This window comes from Callospermophilus lateralis, chromosome 9, assembly GCF_048772815.1.
Source record: "Callospermophilus lateralis isolate mCalLat2 chromosome 9, mCalLat2.hap1, whole genome shotgun sequence".
In the NCBI taxonomy this organism is placed as follows: Eukaryota; Metazoa; Chordata; class Mammalia; order Rodentia; family Sciuridae; genus Callospermophilus; species Callospermophilus lateralis.
In genome coordinates this window covers 73,208,753-73,230,876 of record NC_135313.1, presented here as the reverse complement: position 1 = coordinate 73,230,876, position 22,124 = coordinate 73,208,753, and positions in this window count along the sequence as shown.

Sequence of the window (22,124 nt, the reverse complement as noted above, 5' to 3'; positions counted from 1 at the left end):
CCATGAGCTAGGTACCACAATGGCCTTTATTTTTATTTTCTTTCAAGTTCTCATTTTCATTCTTCCCCACTCCCACCCAACACTCAAGTGAGAGGAAATTTGTTATTAAAAATGCAGGGTAGCTTTCAGAAAGGGTATTTGCATGATTAGCAAGGCTAATAGAAGTCTGTTTGTGTTACTGTAGCTGATTAACTCTACTATGGTTGTCAAACAAAGGGAAGGGGCAAGGAATATAAAATGGAAAATGCCTAAATTAAGATTCTCAGTTTCCCAAAATGTGTCATAGCGAGGCTTCTCTAATAAAGAGAAACACCTTAGTTCTTTCAGAGAGAATTGTGCTTGAAGTTGTTTCAATGTGTTATTGAGCTCTATGCTGTGAAGCAACTTAACAGTACTCCAATTGTTTATTCGGTCAACTACGTGTAAAATGTGTTCTTAGGAATGCTTTATAAAAAGATATTCAACAAAGTCTGTCTTATTCAACTGTGCTGATTAGAAGGGACAGGCATTTCACTACCTCATTTCATCCTGTTTGAAATATTACTCAAAGTTCAGAATGCCACAATTTGAGAAGAACAATGTGTGTGTGTGTGTGTGTGTGTGTGTGTGTGTGTGTGTGTGTCTAACAAAATGCTGTAAAATATCAATAGTGATGATGAGAAGAGAATGTAATAATGTAAATTTTCATTCTATCAGATGGCAACTAATTCAAGGAGAATAAGTGAGTCTCATGATAATACTATAACAGAATGGTAAAAAATAATAATAATAAAAATCAAGATTACAAAAGATGCAAAGTTTAAAACTACCCTCTAGGAGTGTAGCTCACAAAGACACTGGATAACTAAATGAGAAAGACTGGAAGAAAATTTGTGTGAGAAGAGCTACTGGTAAGAGGGAGAAAACACACTGCCAGGCAGCCTGAAAACAAACCTGACCTTAATGATGATGATATTAAAAATAGCACTGCAAACCTCATTGAGTAAAGCCAGAGGGGGGCGGGAATACTGTATGGACTGTGTGGAGTCACTTGAGCTTTGCCTATTAGCTACTAGAAATAAAATATTCCTAAAATATGTTGTTGTCCACTTTCTTGAGTGCCAGATTTTATTTCAAAAAGGAAGACATTCATCTTGTTGATGAATATAAAATGAGACCTTAATCTGAAGCTGAAAGTCACTTAGAAAATTGTCCTATATTACTTTGCCTCTTCTCTTCTCTAGGCAAAGAAACTGAGGTCCAGACAAACTAAATGACTATTCAATACCATTAGTGTGTTACTGGTTGTAATTTCAAGAAGGTTATGTGTATGCTGCAGCAGGGAAAATGTTTTAATCCTGTTATGATAAATCATAAAGCTATTTTTTACCTATTTACAATACTGAAATATGAGTGCATTTACAATTAATGGGTGCATTTAAAGATACTGTGTTTTATTTCTTTCCTTTTTTCCTTTCATGTTTCTTTGCTCATTTTTCCTCTTTAGATTTCCTCCTTAAAACCTATCACTAAACCTATGATCCATCTTGTTCTCTTGCCTGTATTGGACAAATAAGTTCTGGATTGAGATCTAAGCACAAGAGTACCTGATGGGCAGATCGTGAATATTATGGGGATTCTAAAAGACTACTGCTATGAATACAATTAAAAGCTTTTTTTTTTTTTTTTTTTGGTGGGATATGGTAGCACATTCCTATAATCCCAGTAGCTTGGGAGGATGAAGGAAGAGGATTGCAAGTTTGAGGCCAGCTTTAGCAATTTAGAGGCCGTAAGCAATTTAGCAAGAACCTGTATCAAAAGACAAAAATAAAAAGATAGAAAGAAAGAAAAGAAATAAAAAATCAAAGGTTTGGAGATGTAGATCATTGGTAAAGTGCCCCTTGGTTCAATGCCCAGTACCAAAAATTTTTTAAAAAGTTTTTTCCTGTTTAATTGTTTCAAATCCACTAAAGTGTTAGCTATACAATGACTGGAGCACATCTTTCCTAACAGGTGATTTCTTCACTGTTTTATGTTTATCATTTTAATCATTCCTTTTACTTATTGACAATTATGCAAGTTACAGGAAAAGATTTAAGAATGTTTCACTCACTTAAAGCTTCTGGGCAGTACAAAGGAAAATTGGAACTGAGCCAATGATTTGTGAATTTCATCAGTACAGACAATTCATATTTTAAGAAGATTAGTCCGGTGTAGAAAGTTGAGCTAAAATTGCTACAGTGAATTATTTGGCAAAATTCCATTTTCATTCATATATCAACAAGTAAGCCTCAAGAGAGGAAAGGGTTATAATCAGTAAGACAGTTCATATACATCTGCAACAGATCCAGTAATTGTAGGTAGAGGATACTTGTGTGAGCTAAATTTAAAAGGTAATTACATAGGGTCAAGTCTACAAAGAAATGATATGTATCTACTTCATTATAAAAATTTTAGATAATCTTATTAATTTGTCCATATGTTACCATTTGGTTTTTCCTAGGAATCATCTCAATATAACTTTCCAAGGTGCTTCATTGTATGAAAGGAAGGGGGGGGAGGGAAAAAGCCAGCACTAACCATTTGTTGTTTTTTTTTTCTTCTGTACTGGCATTCATATTTTATGAGTATGTATTTCCTTTGAAGACTGCTGCTAGTTTCGCATGAAATCATTTAAAGATTAGGGCCACATCTTATTCATGGATTTTTAAAACTATCAGTACAAGACTGGTTTTCACACAGTTTTAGGTGAAAACAATTATCCTCTCTCTTTCTGATTTTAACAAAGACATTATTGATTTATTAAAATATCAGTTCTAATTTATAAATCTAAATACTGTTGGTTTAAGAAGAAGTACAATATTGGCATATTGTCAGGGAGTTTATGTTCATTCTAAAGGGAAAAACTCTACTTTAAAATTTCTTCAGATTGGGCATATGATATCACTTTTATAACCAAAAGTCATCTTTTTGCTTACTATATGTTCCAGATTTTAAGAAAGAACATGTAGCTGCAACCCTTCTTCTTTGCATACGTCAGACATCTCATTTTTTTCAAACACTCTTTTCCAAATGAAACAATACAGATCTATTAGTGTAATTATCTCATAAGGTCATTTACCACTTTGTAATTGCTGCAGATTGTGAATGATGCATGAAACAAAGCATCTGCAGTACAAATAGAACATAGGCAAGAATGTGCCTTGAGCTAATTAGATAGCCACCTCATGATAAGACCCTGGGGACATAGCACAGCCAACTCCCACAGTGCCCTGCAGTCACAAGGCAACAAAACATCCTTAAAGAGTTCAAAAGTATATCCATTATTGAGTATAACCCTTTCCTCTCCTCAGACTCTCTGAACTCTGCTCCCTGTATGCACACACCCATTTTATCTGATTCATCCTAAGAATGTTAGGCCCCAATAGTCAAGAACCATCTGATTGTTAGGAGAACTCTTTATTCATATTAAAGTTTGGTGAGTTGTGTGGTTCAATGTGTTTTCTTCACCCTTTCTATTAGGTCTTTTTTCCAAGAGTCAGCACTTGCTAAATAAGAGTGTCAAAGTCCAGCTAGTACTCAACTCCTTGGTGTGAAATGAATAGCATTCATGTTCCTTAAAGTAAAACCCTCCTGTCTTTGTACATCAGTCCAACAGACTTAAAACAAGCAGAATACATATGTATAAACAAAATAATGTTTAAAAAGCTGCATTCTTAACCAATTCTGCTGAGAAACTGTTTGTGAATAAACTGTAGTTTTCAAGAGTGTGACCTAATCCAAGCATGTATTGATTAATTCGACCAAGTTTGCCAATTAGATCTTTCTTCTATTCTGCTTCCACACTGCACTACTAAAAATGTTTGTTCAATTGCCTGCTGTCCCCACTTGGATAGAGAGCATTTAATTCCATAAAGCTGCCTACCAAAATGCATAATGTAATCATTCTGAATACCAACAATGGCAATTACTTCCTTCTGTTATGACTTGTTTGCTATATATATTATTTTCTACTCATCTTGCTTTCTTCTTCAGCTCAACATAATGCACTTATGATTTCACCCGATCACTTCCTATTGTCACTCCAATACAACAGTTTTACTACGAACTTGTGTTCAGTGACAGTCTTTAACCTTGTGATAAGGATACTATAGATTTACCAACATCTAATTCAGAAGTGTTGCAAATAAAATTGTCTACATAGAACAGGTTCAGAACTTTAATAGACTGAGCTTGAACACTTGTATACATTGATTTTCTTTTTTGCCAATCTTCTAATTCATAGTCTGTCTTGATGAATTTTCTCTAACATTTTTCCAGTGCACAGTTATGTAAGTAAGCAGAACTTAGTGACAGCTTTTCATTCCTTCCATCAGTTTTTAGAATGTGAATAGAGTTTCCTAAGTGCTGGTTGTCAATGTAAATAGGATAAACTCATCCCTAAACTATGTAATATTTCTGGTATGTGTTTGCTAATAAGGGCTGTTCATTGTCTTCCTGATTAAAAAATGCATATTGAGTACCCACTATATGACTAGAAGATATATAGATTCTCTGACATACGGGCAACAAGAAGAGAATGCCATTATTAATATCACAGAGCTTGCGTGACTGCTGAGTGCAAAACAGCAAACAAATAAGTAAGAAGATTCTCAGGTTATTATAAGTATTTGGCAGAAAATTAAGAGTGCAATGTGATAGTGAATGCAAATTTAGATAAAGGATTTAAGAAGATATCTCTAAGGATGTGATATTTATGCAAAGATCTGAATGACACAAAGGAACTTGCTGTGATAAAATCTATGGGAAGAACATTTCAAGTGAAAGGAAGAGTTAGTGAAAAGGTCAAAAGGCAGAAATCAGCTTAGTTCCATTAGAAGTTCCTAGAAGATCTTAAGTCTGGAAACGTGTACAGTGAAGGATTTTAAAATATTTCTCAAGCTGCAGCGGGGAGAAATGAAGAATCAGGTGTAAACAAGAGATTCGTCTTTTGATTGTTGCAGTAATGTAAGCAGAGAAGATGGCGGCTTGAACCAGGGAAGAGACAGTGGATAGCGGAAATGGAAAAAATTGAATGGATCTAAAATATATTTTGGAAGTAGAATTTACAGGACATACTTAGAAAAGAGATAGCAAGATTGCTAATAGAGTAAGAAAGAATAATTCCAATGCTTTTAGTCATCAAACAAGTATATTCAGGTTCATTTACACAGAAAGGGAAAACTAGAGAGGGCCTATTCTTTGGGGAGAGGGGTTCAAGTTTTGCTTCAAGCACATTTTGACTTTTAGAGATGGGATGGTTAATAGTCAGTATCGACTTGACTCGTGGCAAGGGATACCTAGAGAACTGGTAAAGAATTACTTGTGAGGGACTTCCAGAGAATATTGTCTTGTAAAGGGAATGGATTAAGTGGAGAAGATATGGCCCAATTTGGGTAGATACTGTCCAATCAGCCAGAGACCTGTGAAGGACAAACCAAAGCAAAGGTTAATTGGTCTTGCTGTCCCAGAATTGGAATAGTTTCATTCTCCTGCCCTTGGATCTCAACTATGCTCTCTGATCTTGGGACTTCAAGATTAAACATCAGTGGTTCCCTTAGGCTCTCAAGTCTTTAGACTTGGATGTAGCCACACTACCAATATCCCAGGGTGTTGGGCTTACAGACATCCTTCTGTGGGACTTCTCAGTCCCCATAATCACACCGGTTAATTGTGTAATAAATACCCTCTCTTATATCCATATCTACACCAAAGACATCTATCCATATATGCTTATAAATATATATTCTATTGTTTGTATCTCTAAAGAGCCTTGCTTATTGAGCTTTTGAATCATGCCAAAAAGAATATCAAAATAGCATTAGATATAAATTTAAGATTTGCTGGAACCCTCAGAATAAAAGAACTTATCTAAGGAGTTTATATAAATACACTAGATAAAAGGGAGCGGAGCCTTGTAGTAAGGGCCCTCTAATGCTAGAGGAGAAGCAGAGGCAGAAAAGTAGACTGGCAAGAAAAGACCAATGAAGCTGGAAATGTTATGATATTGTGGGATCCCTGAAGCTAAACAAAGAAAAACATTTCAAGAAAAGAAGGGAAGTTTTGTTATGTTGAAGGTTTAGAGAGGTTAAGAAAATAAGAGTAAAGTGACAACTTGATTTGAAATACTGATTCATTTATGACCTTGCTAAGGGCAATCTCAGTAGAATGATGGAGAGACCAAAGCTCAACTGAGGTGTGTTGAAAAAAAAACAATAGGTGGTAAGGAAATCATCTAGTCAATCGTTTTAACAAAGATTTTCTTCAAAACTGAACAGGAAATGGGACAGTAGTTGAAAATCAACATAAATTGAGAGATCTTTCACCATTCAAAATATTGCACATTTGTGTGCTGATGCAAGAGATTCATAAATGGGAAAAATTGATGATGCTGAGGATAGGAAGACTGCTCTTAGTGACATCTTGGAGATTATATTACTTGTTGATACTCATCAAAACTTTCTTTGTAATATAAAACTCAGTTTTGTATTTGATTCAAGGTTTCCTTTTTCCCCTTTATAGTTGCTTCAAGGACATGAATAATTTGAAGGAGCAAGATGAGTGTCTGGGTTTTTCTGTCCTGCCTACTCCTTTTTTTTTTTTTTTAACGTTCTTATTTATATATTTATTTATCCAGTACCTCTGAAGTTGGAGGTAAAGTGGAGAGGCAGGTAAAAAAAAAAACAATTTGCATGCCATTGTTGGGAGATGCCCCAGGATTTATTTAACTCTTCCTTAAGTTTATGTACTAACTTAAATAATAGAAAGTTTTCTTGAAGATCGCATTCAGCTTTATCCCAAGTCCTCTGTCACAGTGAAGAGAGAGCTCAGAGAGAGACAATACTGGATTCCTTTAGCCCCAGACATTCTCCACACCCCACACTTTCTCTCCAGGAAAGCTTCACTTCACATGGGCCACTCTACATAAGTTCTATTTTTTTTTTCCTCTTTTCTCACCTTTTCATCTCCTTCTCATAGAGCCATGAAAATGGAATTCCTCTTCTTCATATTTTAAGAAATGAGTAGAAGTGGGATGAGTTGATTTTGCTCCCATTTTCTTCCCAGGCCAGGTATATCACACTGCTTTCAGAAATATGTGGACAAGGAGCAGACACCAGGTCCCTGTGATCACCATGAAATATAACTCAACTCTCCTTTTAAGACTACTGTCAGGATTTTCACTTCAATGTACATAACACAGCTGCAAATTCTCTGGCTTATCAAGCATTCACCAAGAAGCAGTTTCTTCTCTATTTGAGCACCTACAATCTCTATGACTGAGTCTCTTAAAGACATTCTCCTTTTTCCTTTGTCTTGTTTACAGAGCACTACTTGACCACATAAATGTACTTCTAGAAAAACTCTCCCGCTCTCCAATCACTTCACAAGACTGGAGAGGAAGGTGGAATGGCAGTTGAGGGCCAAAGGTAGTAGGAAAATATGGCCAGAAAACTATCAAATTTTCTAACCAAATTGTCAGAAACTTGCTTTATAATGGACATTCTTCTGTGTACATTTGTTTTCACAAGGGCATCTGGTCAATGGAATAAGTGGAGCATTGGACAGTATTGCATCCCTCCAAGTAGTTCTTTCTCTAAATACCTGTAGCTGCTATGAGTTAGCATTGCCATGATTATACCTTTTACTATTATTAATAGGCCAACATCAAGTTTCATTTTAATCTGTATCCTCTTACACTGTGAATATATATACTCATACATGGTAAATGTTCATGCTTACCAAGCCACCCTAAACAGTCTACTATCATTTAGTATCAAGGGTAAAAATAACCTGGAAATAAGTAAATCTTCCCCTCATTCAAAATAAAATAAATGTATTGAAAAATTATATTTCAGAAAGCAATAACAAAAATTACATTCACAATAATTTATCAGATCTGGGTAGAAACTTCAGTTCTGTCATTTACTTACCAATTTAGGTTGGACTCTTTTAGTGTGTTGAAGTGCAAAGTGAGACTCTTAATGTTCATTTTAAGGGAAGAATTTAGGTTTAATGAAATAATTCTGTAAGAGACATCTAGTATAATATCTATCAATATGATATGTATATAATAAGTAATGAATATTTTTATAAAGTGATTCACCCTATTTACTGGATCCTTAAAAACCATGCCCCATATTTTCGATTTTTTTTTAAACTACAAGTTATGGGATGACAGGAACCCCATCTCATGTATGTCTAAATCTATAACCTTATAAAATATCTGGCTGTTAGCAGGAAACATATAAATACCTTTTAGAATAAAACAAACTGAATTACTTGATATTACTTATAAGCAGCAGAGTCAAAATACAAATAATCCATTGTCCATTTTTCCATTTACCAATTTTATGTAACAAGCCACTCTAAACTATAGGTGCTGAAAACAATACAGTATTCATTTGGCTCATAGATCACAATTTGGACAGCACTTTTGGGACTCCTTATTCTATTCCACTTAGTGTCAGCTGGGCTTGATTGGGAGCTGGATCATTCAAAGCCTCACAAATTTACAAGATGACACCTGGGCTGGAAAGACTAAATATCTGGGAAGTGCAGCAGCTGGGATAACTTGGGCATCTCACTCTTTCTCTCTGTGGGGTCTCTCCAACTTGATGGCTTCTATGTAAATATTTTTCTTAAACAGCAGGTCAAAGCTTTCAAGTCCTGAGTCCTGAGACAGAAAGCCAGGCCTAAGATGTGTCATGAACCAGACTGAAAATTGCTTCCATGCCATTCTCTTCCTGGAGTTGTAGAACAGAACATATAACAGCCTTCTATGAAAATGCAATCTACCAAAGTCTCATTGGCAATATTATTTAGCAATTAATCTGAAGTGATCTAGGGATTTTGTGAACAAGAGCAAGGAAATGCCTTGAGTATCACACTTCTCCTATTTACTATAACAGCAATGCCTTAAGAAGTGCACAGGCATATTTTTTTCATCATTTTGTATAAGTGAAGACTATACTAAGGGTTCTTACCTTCAGAAAACTTCTCTTCCCAAACTCCTGCCTACATTTGCCTCAATCTTTAGTCCTTCGGCTAGAATTTCCATCTGTTGACACACACAAGATTAGACTCTCTGATTTTAATGTTAATTCAACAATAATAAAAACAGCAACAAAAATAATGAAATTGTAAAGGATAATAAAAATGAAAGAAAGAGGGGACTATAGTTTTAAAGAATCTCAGGGAACGTGAAAACTGTTCCCAATAATGGACATGACTGAAACATTCGTGTGTAGAAATAGTAAAAGTAAGATAATTAGAAAATTTGAACCCCAATTCAATATTTAATAATATAAAACTTTTTAAAATTTTTAGATATGTTTATAGTATTGTATACTCAAATTATAAGAACTTTTACTTTTTTTCCTTCTTTCTTTCCTTCCTTCCTTTCTTTTTCAGTGTAGGGAATCAAACCCAAGGCCTCATGCATGCCAGGTAAGACTCTCTAACACTGAACTACATCCCCAGCCCCAGAACCTATCTTGTAGAGATAAATACTGATTGAAGGAAATGAATGATATCTCAGATTTTTTTTTTTTGCAAAATGATTCAAGGGATAGGAAATGGGGTGGTATATATAAAATGAAAGTGAACTTAATTATTGAATATGAATAACATGGATATATGAGGGTTTTATTGTTATCTTGTTTTTGAATAATTTTGAAGTCTTTTATAACAAAAAGTTGTTGGGTATTTTTGTTTTGTTTTTTGTTTTTAACTTCTAATTTTGAGCTGGGGAATCTACTTCATATTTCAGGACTTAATCCTGCTAATATTTACCTGGATGCCATACTTTTTATTTCAGTGTGGAACAGAGATTAGGCTCTCAAACAGACTCATGATTATATTCATCATAGCTTCTCAACTGTTCAGTTTGCTACAAGCATTGCTGACACTGGCTACCTACTCTTGTAAATGCCAAAAGGCTTTTCTTTCTAATTCTGCCCCTACCCTCACAAGCTCCTGCTTAACCTTGGGCTAAATTGTATTACAACTCAAAATATTTTTTGCCCTTTCATGTTTGAGAATTATGTACCCCTATGCTATTGACATCTGATTTGAACATATGATTTGCTTTGTCCAGTAGAATGTGAGGGAGGATATGTATGATGCTTCAAAGAAAGAGGGAATATAATTCTAATTCCCTTCAACCCTGCCACAAGACCAGCAATGTCCCAGACAGCCTCAGCTACTCTGCCTAGATCCTAAAACAAATACGACTAAAAACAGAAGCACAGCCAAGCCAGAACCTATATGTTGTACGAGCAAGTAATGTATTTATTATAATCCACATATTTTGAGGCTGTTTGCTACTGTAGCATAATTTATTCTGAGCTGCCCGACACACCTTCTTTCCAGGCACAATTTGTCAGAGGTTGTTTAGTGTTGAATAGGTTCCCCTACACAACAGGTTCCCACCCACAGCAATGTACCATCCACAAACCAGCCTGGTTAAGTTTAGATAAAAAATTATATTCTATTGGTGAATAACTACACAATCACCATAGATTATTTTACTTGTGTCATCAAAGAGATTATAAATTAATAGGCTGTCTATGTACATTCATAGATGATTCCATTCTCTACATGAAATTGTAATGTGATGATTAATATTGTGGTAAATAAGTAGAATATTATATGGTAAATAAGTAGAATATTGAGGTCAGTTTATTGTATGGACATAAATATCTGAAAACAACTGTTATAAAACTGGAAAAGCAAACAAGTTCATTCCAAGAACAATAAATATTACTTCCCAAGTATTCATTCTTTTTGTATGAGCACAGTGATAATCCATTAAAATGAAAAGTATGTTATTTCTCTTCAAAGCAAGAATACCATTTTTAGTTGTTCATTTAAAAATGCAATACTACTTTTATTATTAGTCCAGACAGACTAGGTAACAAACAACCTCAAAGTCTCAGTGATTTAAAACCTATAATTTATTTCAGGTTTGCACAAAGTAGGCTATAGGTCAGTCATCCTCCTCCTGGTCAGATGCCCTTATTTTGGCAACATAGCAACCTAACTCTTGTGGTCTTTCTCCCCACCCTCTCAATACTTTCCATGACTAGCATCAAGGAATACAGACTAGAAAATTTTGCCTCAGGTGGTTTTCATTTCCTCAACTGGGCATTGATACATTTGATTGGCCAATTAGAATGGTCCTATTGAAAGCAGGCTAGCTCAGTGGACTCAGGAAGAAGAAATATTGATAGGCAATAACCATGTCTATCACATGTTCATGTTTTAAGTAATATAAAATGAATGACCTAATCAGGGATGGTAACCTTGATGAAAATGATGATAAAGATAAGATGATGAAAATGATAAAAGAAAGGCTACATAAAAATTGAATTCTAGGATCACTGAATTTCAATCAATATGCAAAAGAAACAGTAAAAATAAGTATCTTTCTATTAATGTGGTAATATTTACTCAGATAATAACGTAATGAAGATTATACAGAAATACCACTGTATTTCTTTCAATAAAATAGCAGAATATCACTGGAGGAATAGAGTTGGCCATAATAAGTGTAACAACAACAACAAGCACAATAACACTGTTAGCTAACTTTTGTAAAGTACTTATTCTGTGATACATGCTATTTAAAGAGCTTTACTGAAACTATTGTGTAAAATATCCTACTCAAAGAAGATCTAGAAAGTAGTCATTATGATATTTAGAATCTCTGAGTGGTAATTAATGTAGTCAAAATTGCTTCAAAGAAAACATGAATGACTGACACCAAAGAATGCATGACCTTAATGACAATATCTTATTCTAGATGGTAGTTTTCATCTTTCTTTACATTTCCTTATGATTTGGCAGCAGTTCAAAGATAACATATGTGCATTTCAGTGCTCCAAGTATTTTTGAGTCTGTGCTAACATAAAATGTGCTTTCACCTCACCAACTTTGTGCTATAATACCAACTGGGGAATATTCTCATGTATGTCAATCAGACATAGGGTAGACACTAGAAATCTTAATCCTGTCTTTTGGCATGGGGGTGGGAGGAAGAACTTAAACAAAGAAAATACAAGACTATCAAAGCCTTTATGGAAAATAAGGAGGAGGTTACAAAATTCAGGACAGTGCAGTAGAAGAGAACATGATTAGGAAGACATACTAGTAACTTTTTAAAGCATTGATAAACTATCTCTTAAACTGGTTTTGGTTATGTGGTTATTTGCTCTACTATTTAAAATACACATCTACTATGCACATTAAGTTAGTATAATTTCAAAAGTAGAAAAATAGGCTTATTATAGAAAGAACACAATATCACAGCTATATTTAGATTCTCAGATAATCTTTCTGATTTTACTTTTGCCATGCAAAAGACTTTGGGAGAATATGAAAATTCATTGAAGAAAACACTTTGAAGGAATGGTGACCGTTTTCATTGATGGGCAGTTACAAAGAATGCTAATGTGTCAAGTAATTGATCTGGATTAACATCACGGAGAGAAAGCACTTGACTTCCAAATGGTATTATTGTGCTTTATTCACTGTCCATTGGATACTTCCTCAACACTAATGCCAGTGAAAATTCATGGAATTCATTTCTGGTCTCTGATTGTCATTTCCATAGCATGACATTAGGATCCTTACCTACATTTTTAGCCTTATTTTCTACTACTCCCATCTTGTGATAAAAATTAAACTCAGCCACTTGCAGTCTCTATCCTATGCTATGTACTTTCTTCACTTCCTGCTTTTGTGTATGCTGGACTCTTTTTCTAATAATGTCCTTCTTCACCTGATTTGCCTGACAAATTATCACTCATCTTTTAGAATTCAACTCAAAGTTCACCTTTACTTAAAAATCCCATTGACTCTTCTAGGAGAATTTCAGGAGCTGCTCCTTAAGCCCTTATAGTAACTTGCATAGTACCTTCCACAGGTGCACTTAATGTATTTTTTTTAATAGTTAGTTGTAGATGGACATCATTTGATTCATTTATTTTATGTGGTACTAAGGTTTGAACCCAGGGCCTCACACGTGCTAGGCAAGCGCTCTACCACTGAGCCACAATCACAGCCCCTCAGTGTATTTTTGTTTGTTGACAAATCTGTCTCTCCCACCAGAATGAGAGCGAGATGACAGTTGGACTAACTCTATTCTATTCATCTTTGTTACCTAGGTTTTTAGGCTAGTAGTTGAAATATAGTGGCCACGAAGTAGATTTTATGTGAAAGGATGAATAAAAATAGATGAAGACATGGAACCAAGAGTGTAGAAGATTCCAATAAAACTGAATCTGGCATTCCTGATGTTTAACCAAATAGTCAACAAATAATTCATTTTACTTCCTCCCAACCAGGATGAAGTCCTTCTACTTACTTATTACCTAATAATATGTATAATGGCTTACATTTATCTCCTGTATCATGATCTCAACACTAGTTGGTATGTTCCATGCATTCTCTCTATTCTTTACCAAGTATTTCTAAGTTATTATCCCTGTTTCATGGAGAAAATGCAAATCCCAGAATAGTTAAGTTGTCCAAAACAAGAGTGGTAAATATAACCCCCCAAAATGCCCCCAATGGGCATATTATAACTTTACCGTAATAGAAAAAACATCAGGGATTATACAGGTATAAATATTTTCTAGTCTACAATAACAGTAGCACAAAACCACTAACAAATCTGGATAATAAATAGTCCAGATAATTATTTCCAGACAACAAAGATCACCAAAAGTCTGTCCCTGCATCCATATGGAAGTATTTGAAGACCCTGAGTCTAGAAATAGGAATATTCTCCTTTTCAATAACTGTATTTCTGATCTAAAGAAAAAGAGGGATGTTTTAGTAAACTCAAGAATCCTCATTAAAACCAGCAATGAGAGCAAACGATTTTATTCTAGTCAGAAATATTTGTTATTATTTCCCTCAAAAAGAATAAAAGTCTAAAACTTCTGGTTTTCTACTCATGTTTTTTTTTCTCTCAATAAGAAAAACAAAATAATGTAGATTTTGTCTAGATTTATTTCTAGCTTGGAAATTCAGAAACAACTTTACTACTACAAAGTTGTACTTTTAAAAATAAGATTGTTTGAATTTCTTTTTATTTTTAAGCACTATATTTAGCTCATTTTATTTCTAAGAAATATTTTACCACTCTTGGCATCTCTAAAAGATCTATGAAACTTTGCTTTTTACCTGTGTTTAATTCTACAGAAATAATTTATTTAAACCTTATCCTCATTTTCCCCTGCTAAAGTAATGAGGGAAAACTTATCTATTTTTTAATGGGTAGTCTTTTTATGTATTGACTAAGAAGATGATTACCAAGTCAATTGACTGTTTAGTTTATTGAATGTTGTTGGCTTGTAAAATATTGTGTTTTAAATGCATAATTAAAAGGTATACACAAGAAAGATGTCCAGAGGCAAATATCCTTAACTAAAATAGAAGTCTTCTCTATAACTTTGAGAGTATAAATCCAACAAAAGGCAATGTGTGCCAATGTGGCTGTATTCATGCATGAAATGCTTAATGAAATATGCTATTTCTAGTACAAATAATTGCCTTTGTTTTCATCATCTTGCCTGGTGCATCGTAGCAGGCTACAGAGTAGTGTACGTTTTATCCTGATCTACAATCAGACAGTTCATAAAACTCTAATGGAAATGAAGATTTTGCTATTTGAAGTGGTCAAATTTCCATTTTCAAACACATCACAGCTTATAACCACTGATGGCATTTGGGTTTGCTTTTGAGTTTTAGGATAATAGCAAATTATAGAGAAAATCTACCAATTCTTTGTCAGTTGAACTATGAGGAAAAAAAGGCCCATTATCTGCCTGAAAGAAAAGCAAACCTACATGGTGTTTTTAAATGAAAAATATATATTTGTTTGTAGCTGTATGCTATTTATAAATTTAAGATCATTAGCCTTGCTTAAGAGAACAGGGAGTTTGTGCAAGTAAATAAAAATCCTTATTCTCTTACCTTCAAATTCATTTTAGGGATAAAGAGAGGAATAAGAAACAATGTGAGAGAGCTCTCTTTTTCTTCTTATTTCAGTGATCTGTGATCCATAAAATCTAAGTGGTTATTTAGAACAATCCAGCCTGAATAGATATGTGTTGTTACATACCTTGCTCATGCTAATACTTTTTCCTGAATATTCCTTCCATCTATCTTCCTCTGTTCATAACCCAAACCCCCAAAGCCTTCCCACTTTGTCTCAAATCTCACTCCTTTTTTGAGTACATCCCTCCACCCTGAGCTTCTGAACCCAGCAATCTCATATATTCAATACACCTTTGAGAGCATTGACTTAGTAATCATCATCTCTATCCTCCATCCAAGTCAGGAAAATTTGCTACAAAATTCCTGCCTGTTGTTAAATTCTTATAGCTACGGGAAACTCATTATTTTATGGAACACAAATTCCTTAAACACTTTTCCCATATTTAAGCTAACTGCTATCTGCCTGCAATCTTCACATACTTGTTCCTTCTCTGCAACTTAAGGACATAGTAAAGCTGTTCAACTCCCTTTTAATTCAAATGATGGCTTTTCAAATAGTTAAAGAAATATATTGTGTTTCATTGCCTCCTTTTCTCCAAGTCAAAATATTTCCAATTCCTTCCATCAATAACCTTTATGCAGAAGTTCTAATCACTTCTTAATTTTGGTCTTTTTTCACATACACTTCAAATAAGTGATGTTCTTTTTGAAAATATCATTCTAATAGCTCTTCTGTATCCTGACAGTGATGGTGTTTACATGGTTTTTATATACTTACCAAACATACTGAATGATTCTTAAAATGGGTGAATTTTATGGAGTATAAGTAATACTTAGAATCTGAAAACACTGAGGAAGAAATGTTCACCTAAATGTGTCTAGTCAGACCATATGGTAGTCTAGACAGCTACCATAATATTTGATAGCTGTCAACTGCCTGGTTCTGGACATTACTTTTCTGCTTCAATTTCACAGCCATGATAGAATTGGTTCATAGTAAAGAAGCAGTCAAGTAAAATTGAAAGGGTCTTTTACTGTTTGTGGGAAATATATATAGTTTAATTTTAAAGTCAATACATAGGTCTAAAAATGCATCCCAGATTTATCCCTTTTTATCTTGTATTTATTTTCAATGCTCATTTATCCACTTAGCACAGATTTATTAAGCCTGTATTATCTGCCAACATGAACAAAAGAGATATGCGCCTTTTTCCTCTTAAAAGTCATAGTCACATGAAGGAACTAGTATGAAACAAAAATAATAATAATTGGCATTGTGTTAATATACTGAGGATATGGTGCTGAGATAGAGAATAAAAGGGGAGAGGACATACTGGAGTAGACTGAGAGTTTAAGGAAGGCAACATAAAGGAATTCACATTTACTCTTAACCCGTAAAGTTAAGGGACAATAGGCAATGAAGGAACTGTCTGGGATAGTCATAGTACAACTCAATAAAATGGAGAGGAATGTTAGAGGAAAAGGCTGAAAACCAGAACTATAGGGTATTGTGGGAGACACTAGCAAAGAAATATGTGAGCAGAGTTTGGCTCAGATTTGGAAGGCTATTGTAAAGGATGTGAGTATTTTTTCAATGTGCTTTGGGAAACCACTGTAAGATTCTAATTAGAAGAATGATACTGCCCAAACTGTAAATTTCACAAAAATTATTTTACCTGATGTGTGCATAATAGATTAAATATTGACAGGAGGACAAATAAAAGAATATCAATAAAAATACTAAACAGGGTTAATGTTAGACTGTTAGAACACAATACCTGAAACTTGTGCTTAAATTGAGATATGTCTCTTAATCACCACCCTTTGAATGTGATTGGTAAACCTGAGGTCTCAAAAATATGATGCATGTGCTTCTTGAGTATGCAAAAGTAAAAGAACAACATGGAATTTATATTTATGATTCTCTCTTCCATTAAAATATTGCTATTTAATAATATACATATTGCATACCAATATATTCAATATACCATATTCAATAATACTATACTGAAAGTGAAAAACAAAATTTTTGTATATGTACAATTTTACACCATCATAAAGTAGAAATATCATAAGTTGTACCATTTTTAAATCACAATCTGTTTGTGTGTGTATGTGTTTGTGTTTGTGTGTTTGTGTAGAATTAAAGTATTGAAAAGTTATAAAAATTCAACAAATTAATGACATATTCAAAGCATTTGTCTCTGTTTGTCTAGAAGTTTATGTAGCCCACAATTGCTTGAGCTTTACTGTCTCAAATAATATTGTACTGATGGACTTAGTTAACTTCATACATTTCCTTCATTAATAATAATTCTAATTGTGATCTCTGTTTTACATTAAAATCTTTCTAAGATCTGGAAAAATTATTATAGAAATCTAAGCATTGCCCCAAAGTGAATGATCACATAGTCTTTTTTTTCTATTTTTAGTTGTAGATGGACAAGATATCTTTATTTATTTTTTATGTGGTGCTGAGAATTGAACCCAGTGCCTCACATGCTAGGCAAGCACTCTACCACTGAGCCATAACCCCCTGTCTTTCTTAATAGGCAAAAGAGCCATTGAACAATTGGAGAATTTTAAATAATATTAGCCAAAACTTTAAAAACAATAGAATTTACAATTACATTTATTTATTTGTTTGTTTGTTTGTTTGTTTTTGGTACTGGGGATTGAATTGAATTTATATTTTATTTAGAGACAGAGTGTCACTGAGTTGCTTACTGCCTCACTGTTGCTGAGGCTGGCTTTGAATTCTAAATCCTCCTGCCTCTGCCTCATGAACTACTGGGATTATAGGTGTGTGCCTGTGCCTGGCTACAATTACTTTTAAAAAACACTCAAGCATAAGATTAACAAAGTATGCACAGGATCTATATGCTGCAAATGATGCTGATTAAAGAAGGATCTAAATAAATGGAGAGTTTCAGTCATCATGGTTTGGATTTATCTGCTAAAGAGTTTAGTTCTGCCTAAATTGATCCATGGTTTTACTGCAGCTTTTATAAAAATTCCAACAAAAGTTTATGCAGATATAAATGAGCTTATTCTAAATTTTCTATGAAAATGAAGAGGTCCTAGATAAGCTAAGATAATCTTGAACAAGAAAATAGGAGGAATCACACTACTAGATATAAAGACCTGCTAGGTAGTTAACCATCAATATTGTATGGTATTGACAGAAGGACAAATTCAGTGGAATACAACAAAGAGCCAAGAAAGAGAGTAATACAAGTATGTTAACCTGATTTTAACCAAAGTGCAAAAGCAATCCAGTGAAGGAAAGTCAGCCTCCTCAATAGGCTGGCCCAGAGGGAAATCCATAGTCGATGGAATGAACCACAATTTAAATCTCACATCTTATTAAGAAATTAACTTATAATGGGTGATAGATTTAAAACTTTAGGAAAATGTTAAGAAAACTAAATATACCTTAGAAAAATAGAGAGAGTTTTTTTGGGGGGGATCTAAGCCACACAAGGAGTTTTTAGAATAACAACAAAAACAGCTCAGTAAAAGAAAATAACCAAGGAATTGAACATTATCAGTATTTAAAATTTCACTTTTCAAAAGCTCATGTGAAGAAGTGAAAAGATAGACTATAAATTAAGAAAAATATATGCAAACTACACATCCAATTAAGGACTGGTATCTAGGATTTATAAAAATTCTCAAAACTCAAGAATTTTTTAAATAAACAATTAGAGAATGAAAATGAACAAAACATATGAACAGATTCTTCACTGAAAGGACAGACAATAGAAAATATGCACATGAAAATATATTCAATCTCATTAACCATCTAGGAAATGCAAATTACACCACAGTAGCTATCACTATACATCTATTAGAATGGCTAGGAAAAAAACAGTGACCACAAAACGCTGATGAGCATGCACAGAGGCTGGATCATGCACACAATGGTGGTAAGAATGCAAAATGCCACTCTTGAAAACATTGGGGAGTTTCTTATAAAACTAAACATGTAACCTTATGCCTCATCAGTTGAATTCTTGTGTATTTATTTCAAAGAAATGAAAACTTAATTCACATAAACATCTATACACAAATGTTCATATAAGTTTATTTAAAAAGCCACAGAATGGAAAAACCTAGATATCGTTCAGTGAGTGAACAATTAAACTGCAGTATTTTTATACAGTAGAATACTAGTTAGCAGCAAAAAGGAAAAAACTGTTGATACACACCACTTAGATGAATCATCAGGAATTATGCTGAGTACAAAAGCATCCATCCCAAAATGTTACATACTGCATGATTTCATTTATATTACATACTTGAAATGACCAATTTTAGAAATGGAGAAAAGGTATAGATATGACAAAGGGAGCAATACCATTGATGATGGAGCTGTTCTGTGTCTTGTTTGCATCAATGTCAATGTCCTTGTTAGGATGCTACTAAAGTTTTGCAAGATAGTACCATTGGAGAAAACTGAGTAAAGGGTACATGCAATCTTTTATTTCTTAAAACTGCATGTGAGTCTAGATTTTCTTAAATACAAAGATTAAGAAAACATACGAATTTAAGATACAATTATCTTTTTAAAAATATAGGAGGAGATGCTATTTATGTGACAATTTATGTGACTTTTTTTAATAAACTTACAATCAAAATACAATATCCAAATTTAAACATGTATGTATATGTACATCTGCTTGCATATATGGGCAAAAAAGTAAAATAAAATCCATCTTCTTACCCTCCATAAATGCTATTTTTCCAGGTAAGAAATGATGGATTGGAAATATTATGTCTAGAAGTTTATCGAAATTTCCCCCAATAATTTTAGCCCTAAGAGAGGGTATCGCAGTAATCCTTTAAATTCAGAATTACAAAATACTTGAAATTAATAAAATAATTGTTTAACATAATAAATAATTCATTATAGACAACATAAGTATCACTCTTTCCTATTTGTACATTCTTCTGCATGGAATTTTAAAATTGACTGAGTCTTTACATCTCTTATATACTAATAAGTAATTAATATGGTTTTGGTACTTCCAATATATTCAGAAGCAGAAATGAGACTGGTAAGAGGTAGACTTAAAACTCAATGCTATATTCAATTCATATATATGTACATGTACTTGAGAATTGTTGCTTAGCACCAAAATTATAACAATAACATAAATGACATAGAAAAATGACTAGATAGAGATTTTTTAGTATGAGATAAGGGTAATTTCAGAGTTAGGATAGCACACACAACACTCATTTCTGCATCATGGTAGACATTATATTAATCAATTAGAAGTATGGTGGCCAGATGTGGTGTTAGAGTCTGTAAACAAGTCAGGATGGTGCCTGGCATTTTGCCAGAGAAATGTTAGGGTCTGTAAACAAGTCTGGATGGCGCCTAGCAAAATGCCAGGGGGAGTGGTTTGTGAGGTGGAGCCAGCAAGCCATTAAGTGTGGAGATTTCTTATTGGTTGACTGCTGTATCTAGTTTATGCTAATTAAGATAAGCTGCGTGGAATGTATAAATACCTCTGTTGTCTTACAATAAACAGCTTCCACTCCTGCTGTATCAATCTACACAAGTTGCTCGTCACCCGTCACCCCCCCCCCCCCCCCCCCCCCCCCGGGTTAGTTTGCTGCAGCCGGACTGCGGCAATGTGGCCCAAACTCTTTCTCAGTCTGCCTATAAACATGTCATAATTCAGCAAATTCAATATTTTCAATTCTTTTGTAAGAAATTAAATTACAAATTATTTTTTCAAATTTTCTTTATTCTATTTTTAATTAAATAATTAAACATTTTTAAAATTATAATTAAACATTTTTAAAATTAGGTTACTAACAGAACTTAGAAAAGAAATCAGTTCCTTAGCTCAGATAGACTTGCCTAATGTAGAATTTTTACTATCAAAATTAATATAATAAAAACTTGAAGTTTTCCATAATAAAATAATTGCAAATATTACAATAGTACCAGAATTATTTCATAAAATAAAAATGTTATAACAAAGAATTATATACTTATATACTGAGAATTAGAGGTTGATATTCTATTTTTTATTTTATTTTTTAATTAGCAAAAATTACATATAGACACATACGTATATGGTATATAGCATGGTGTTTTGATATATGTATGCTTTGTAGAATGACTAACTCAAGCAAATTAAACATATCTACAACCTGATATACTTATCTCTTTTTTCATGGTTAAAAGCTACTTTTTATTTTGGTACAGAGGAATAAACCCAGGGGTGCTTAACCACTGAGCCACATCCCCACTCCATTTTATGTTTTATTTTGAGATAGTGTCTCACTGAGTTACTTAGGGCCTTGCTAAGCTGCTGAGGCTAGCTTTGAACTTGAGATCCTCCTACCTCAGCCTCCAGAACCTCCGGGATTATAAGCATGTGCCACCATGCCTGGCCCTAAAATCTACTTTTTTAACAGTTTTCTAGTATATGATATTAATTGTAATCACCATGTTGTACAATAGATCTCCTGAACTTATTCTTCCTTAGTTAAATTATATATACGTTTACTAATATTGCCCTAATCCACCTGTCTTCCAGCCCCTAGTAACCACCATATTACTTTTTACTTCTATGACTTTAACTTTTCAAAATTTTACCATTAATGATATCATGTGCATTTGCTGTTCTGTGTTAGGTTAATTTCAGTTAACATAATGTCCTCCAGGCTCAGGCACATTGTCACGAGCATTTTCTTCTTTTCAGGATTGAGTTTAATTCTGTAGTATATATATATACTAAATTTTTCTTCATTCATTCATTTGCTGATGGACACTTAGGTTGATTCCGTATCTTGGATATTGTTATCATGAAGTGAAATAAGAATTAACCCCTCGAAAGATTTCAAAGAGTAGTAAAACAAATAAAGTTGATTTTATGATTACTGTCATTGTATTTTGCCTATTCAAATACTAGTATATACTCTTAAGGCTATATAGAACAATGTACTCCCACCAAAATAAAAATGACCTTCAAAATAGTTCACACCTATTGAAGAACTACAAGGAACAAATCTCCTGTCTGAATGTCTGATTGCATAATTTCTTTTCATCTTATTTAGCCCAAGGACACACTGGGTTA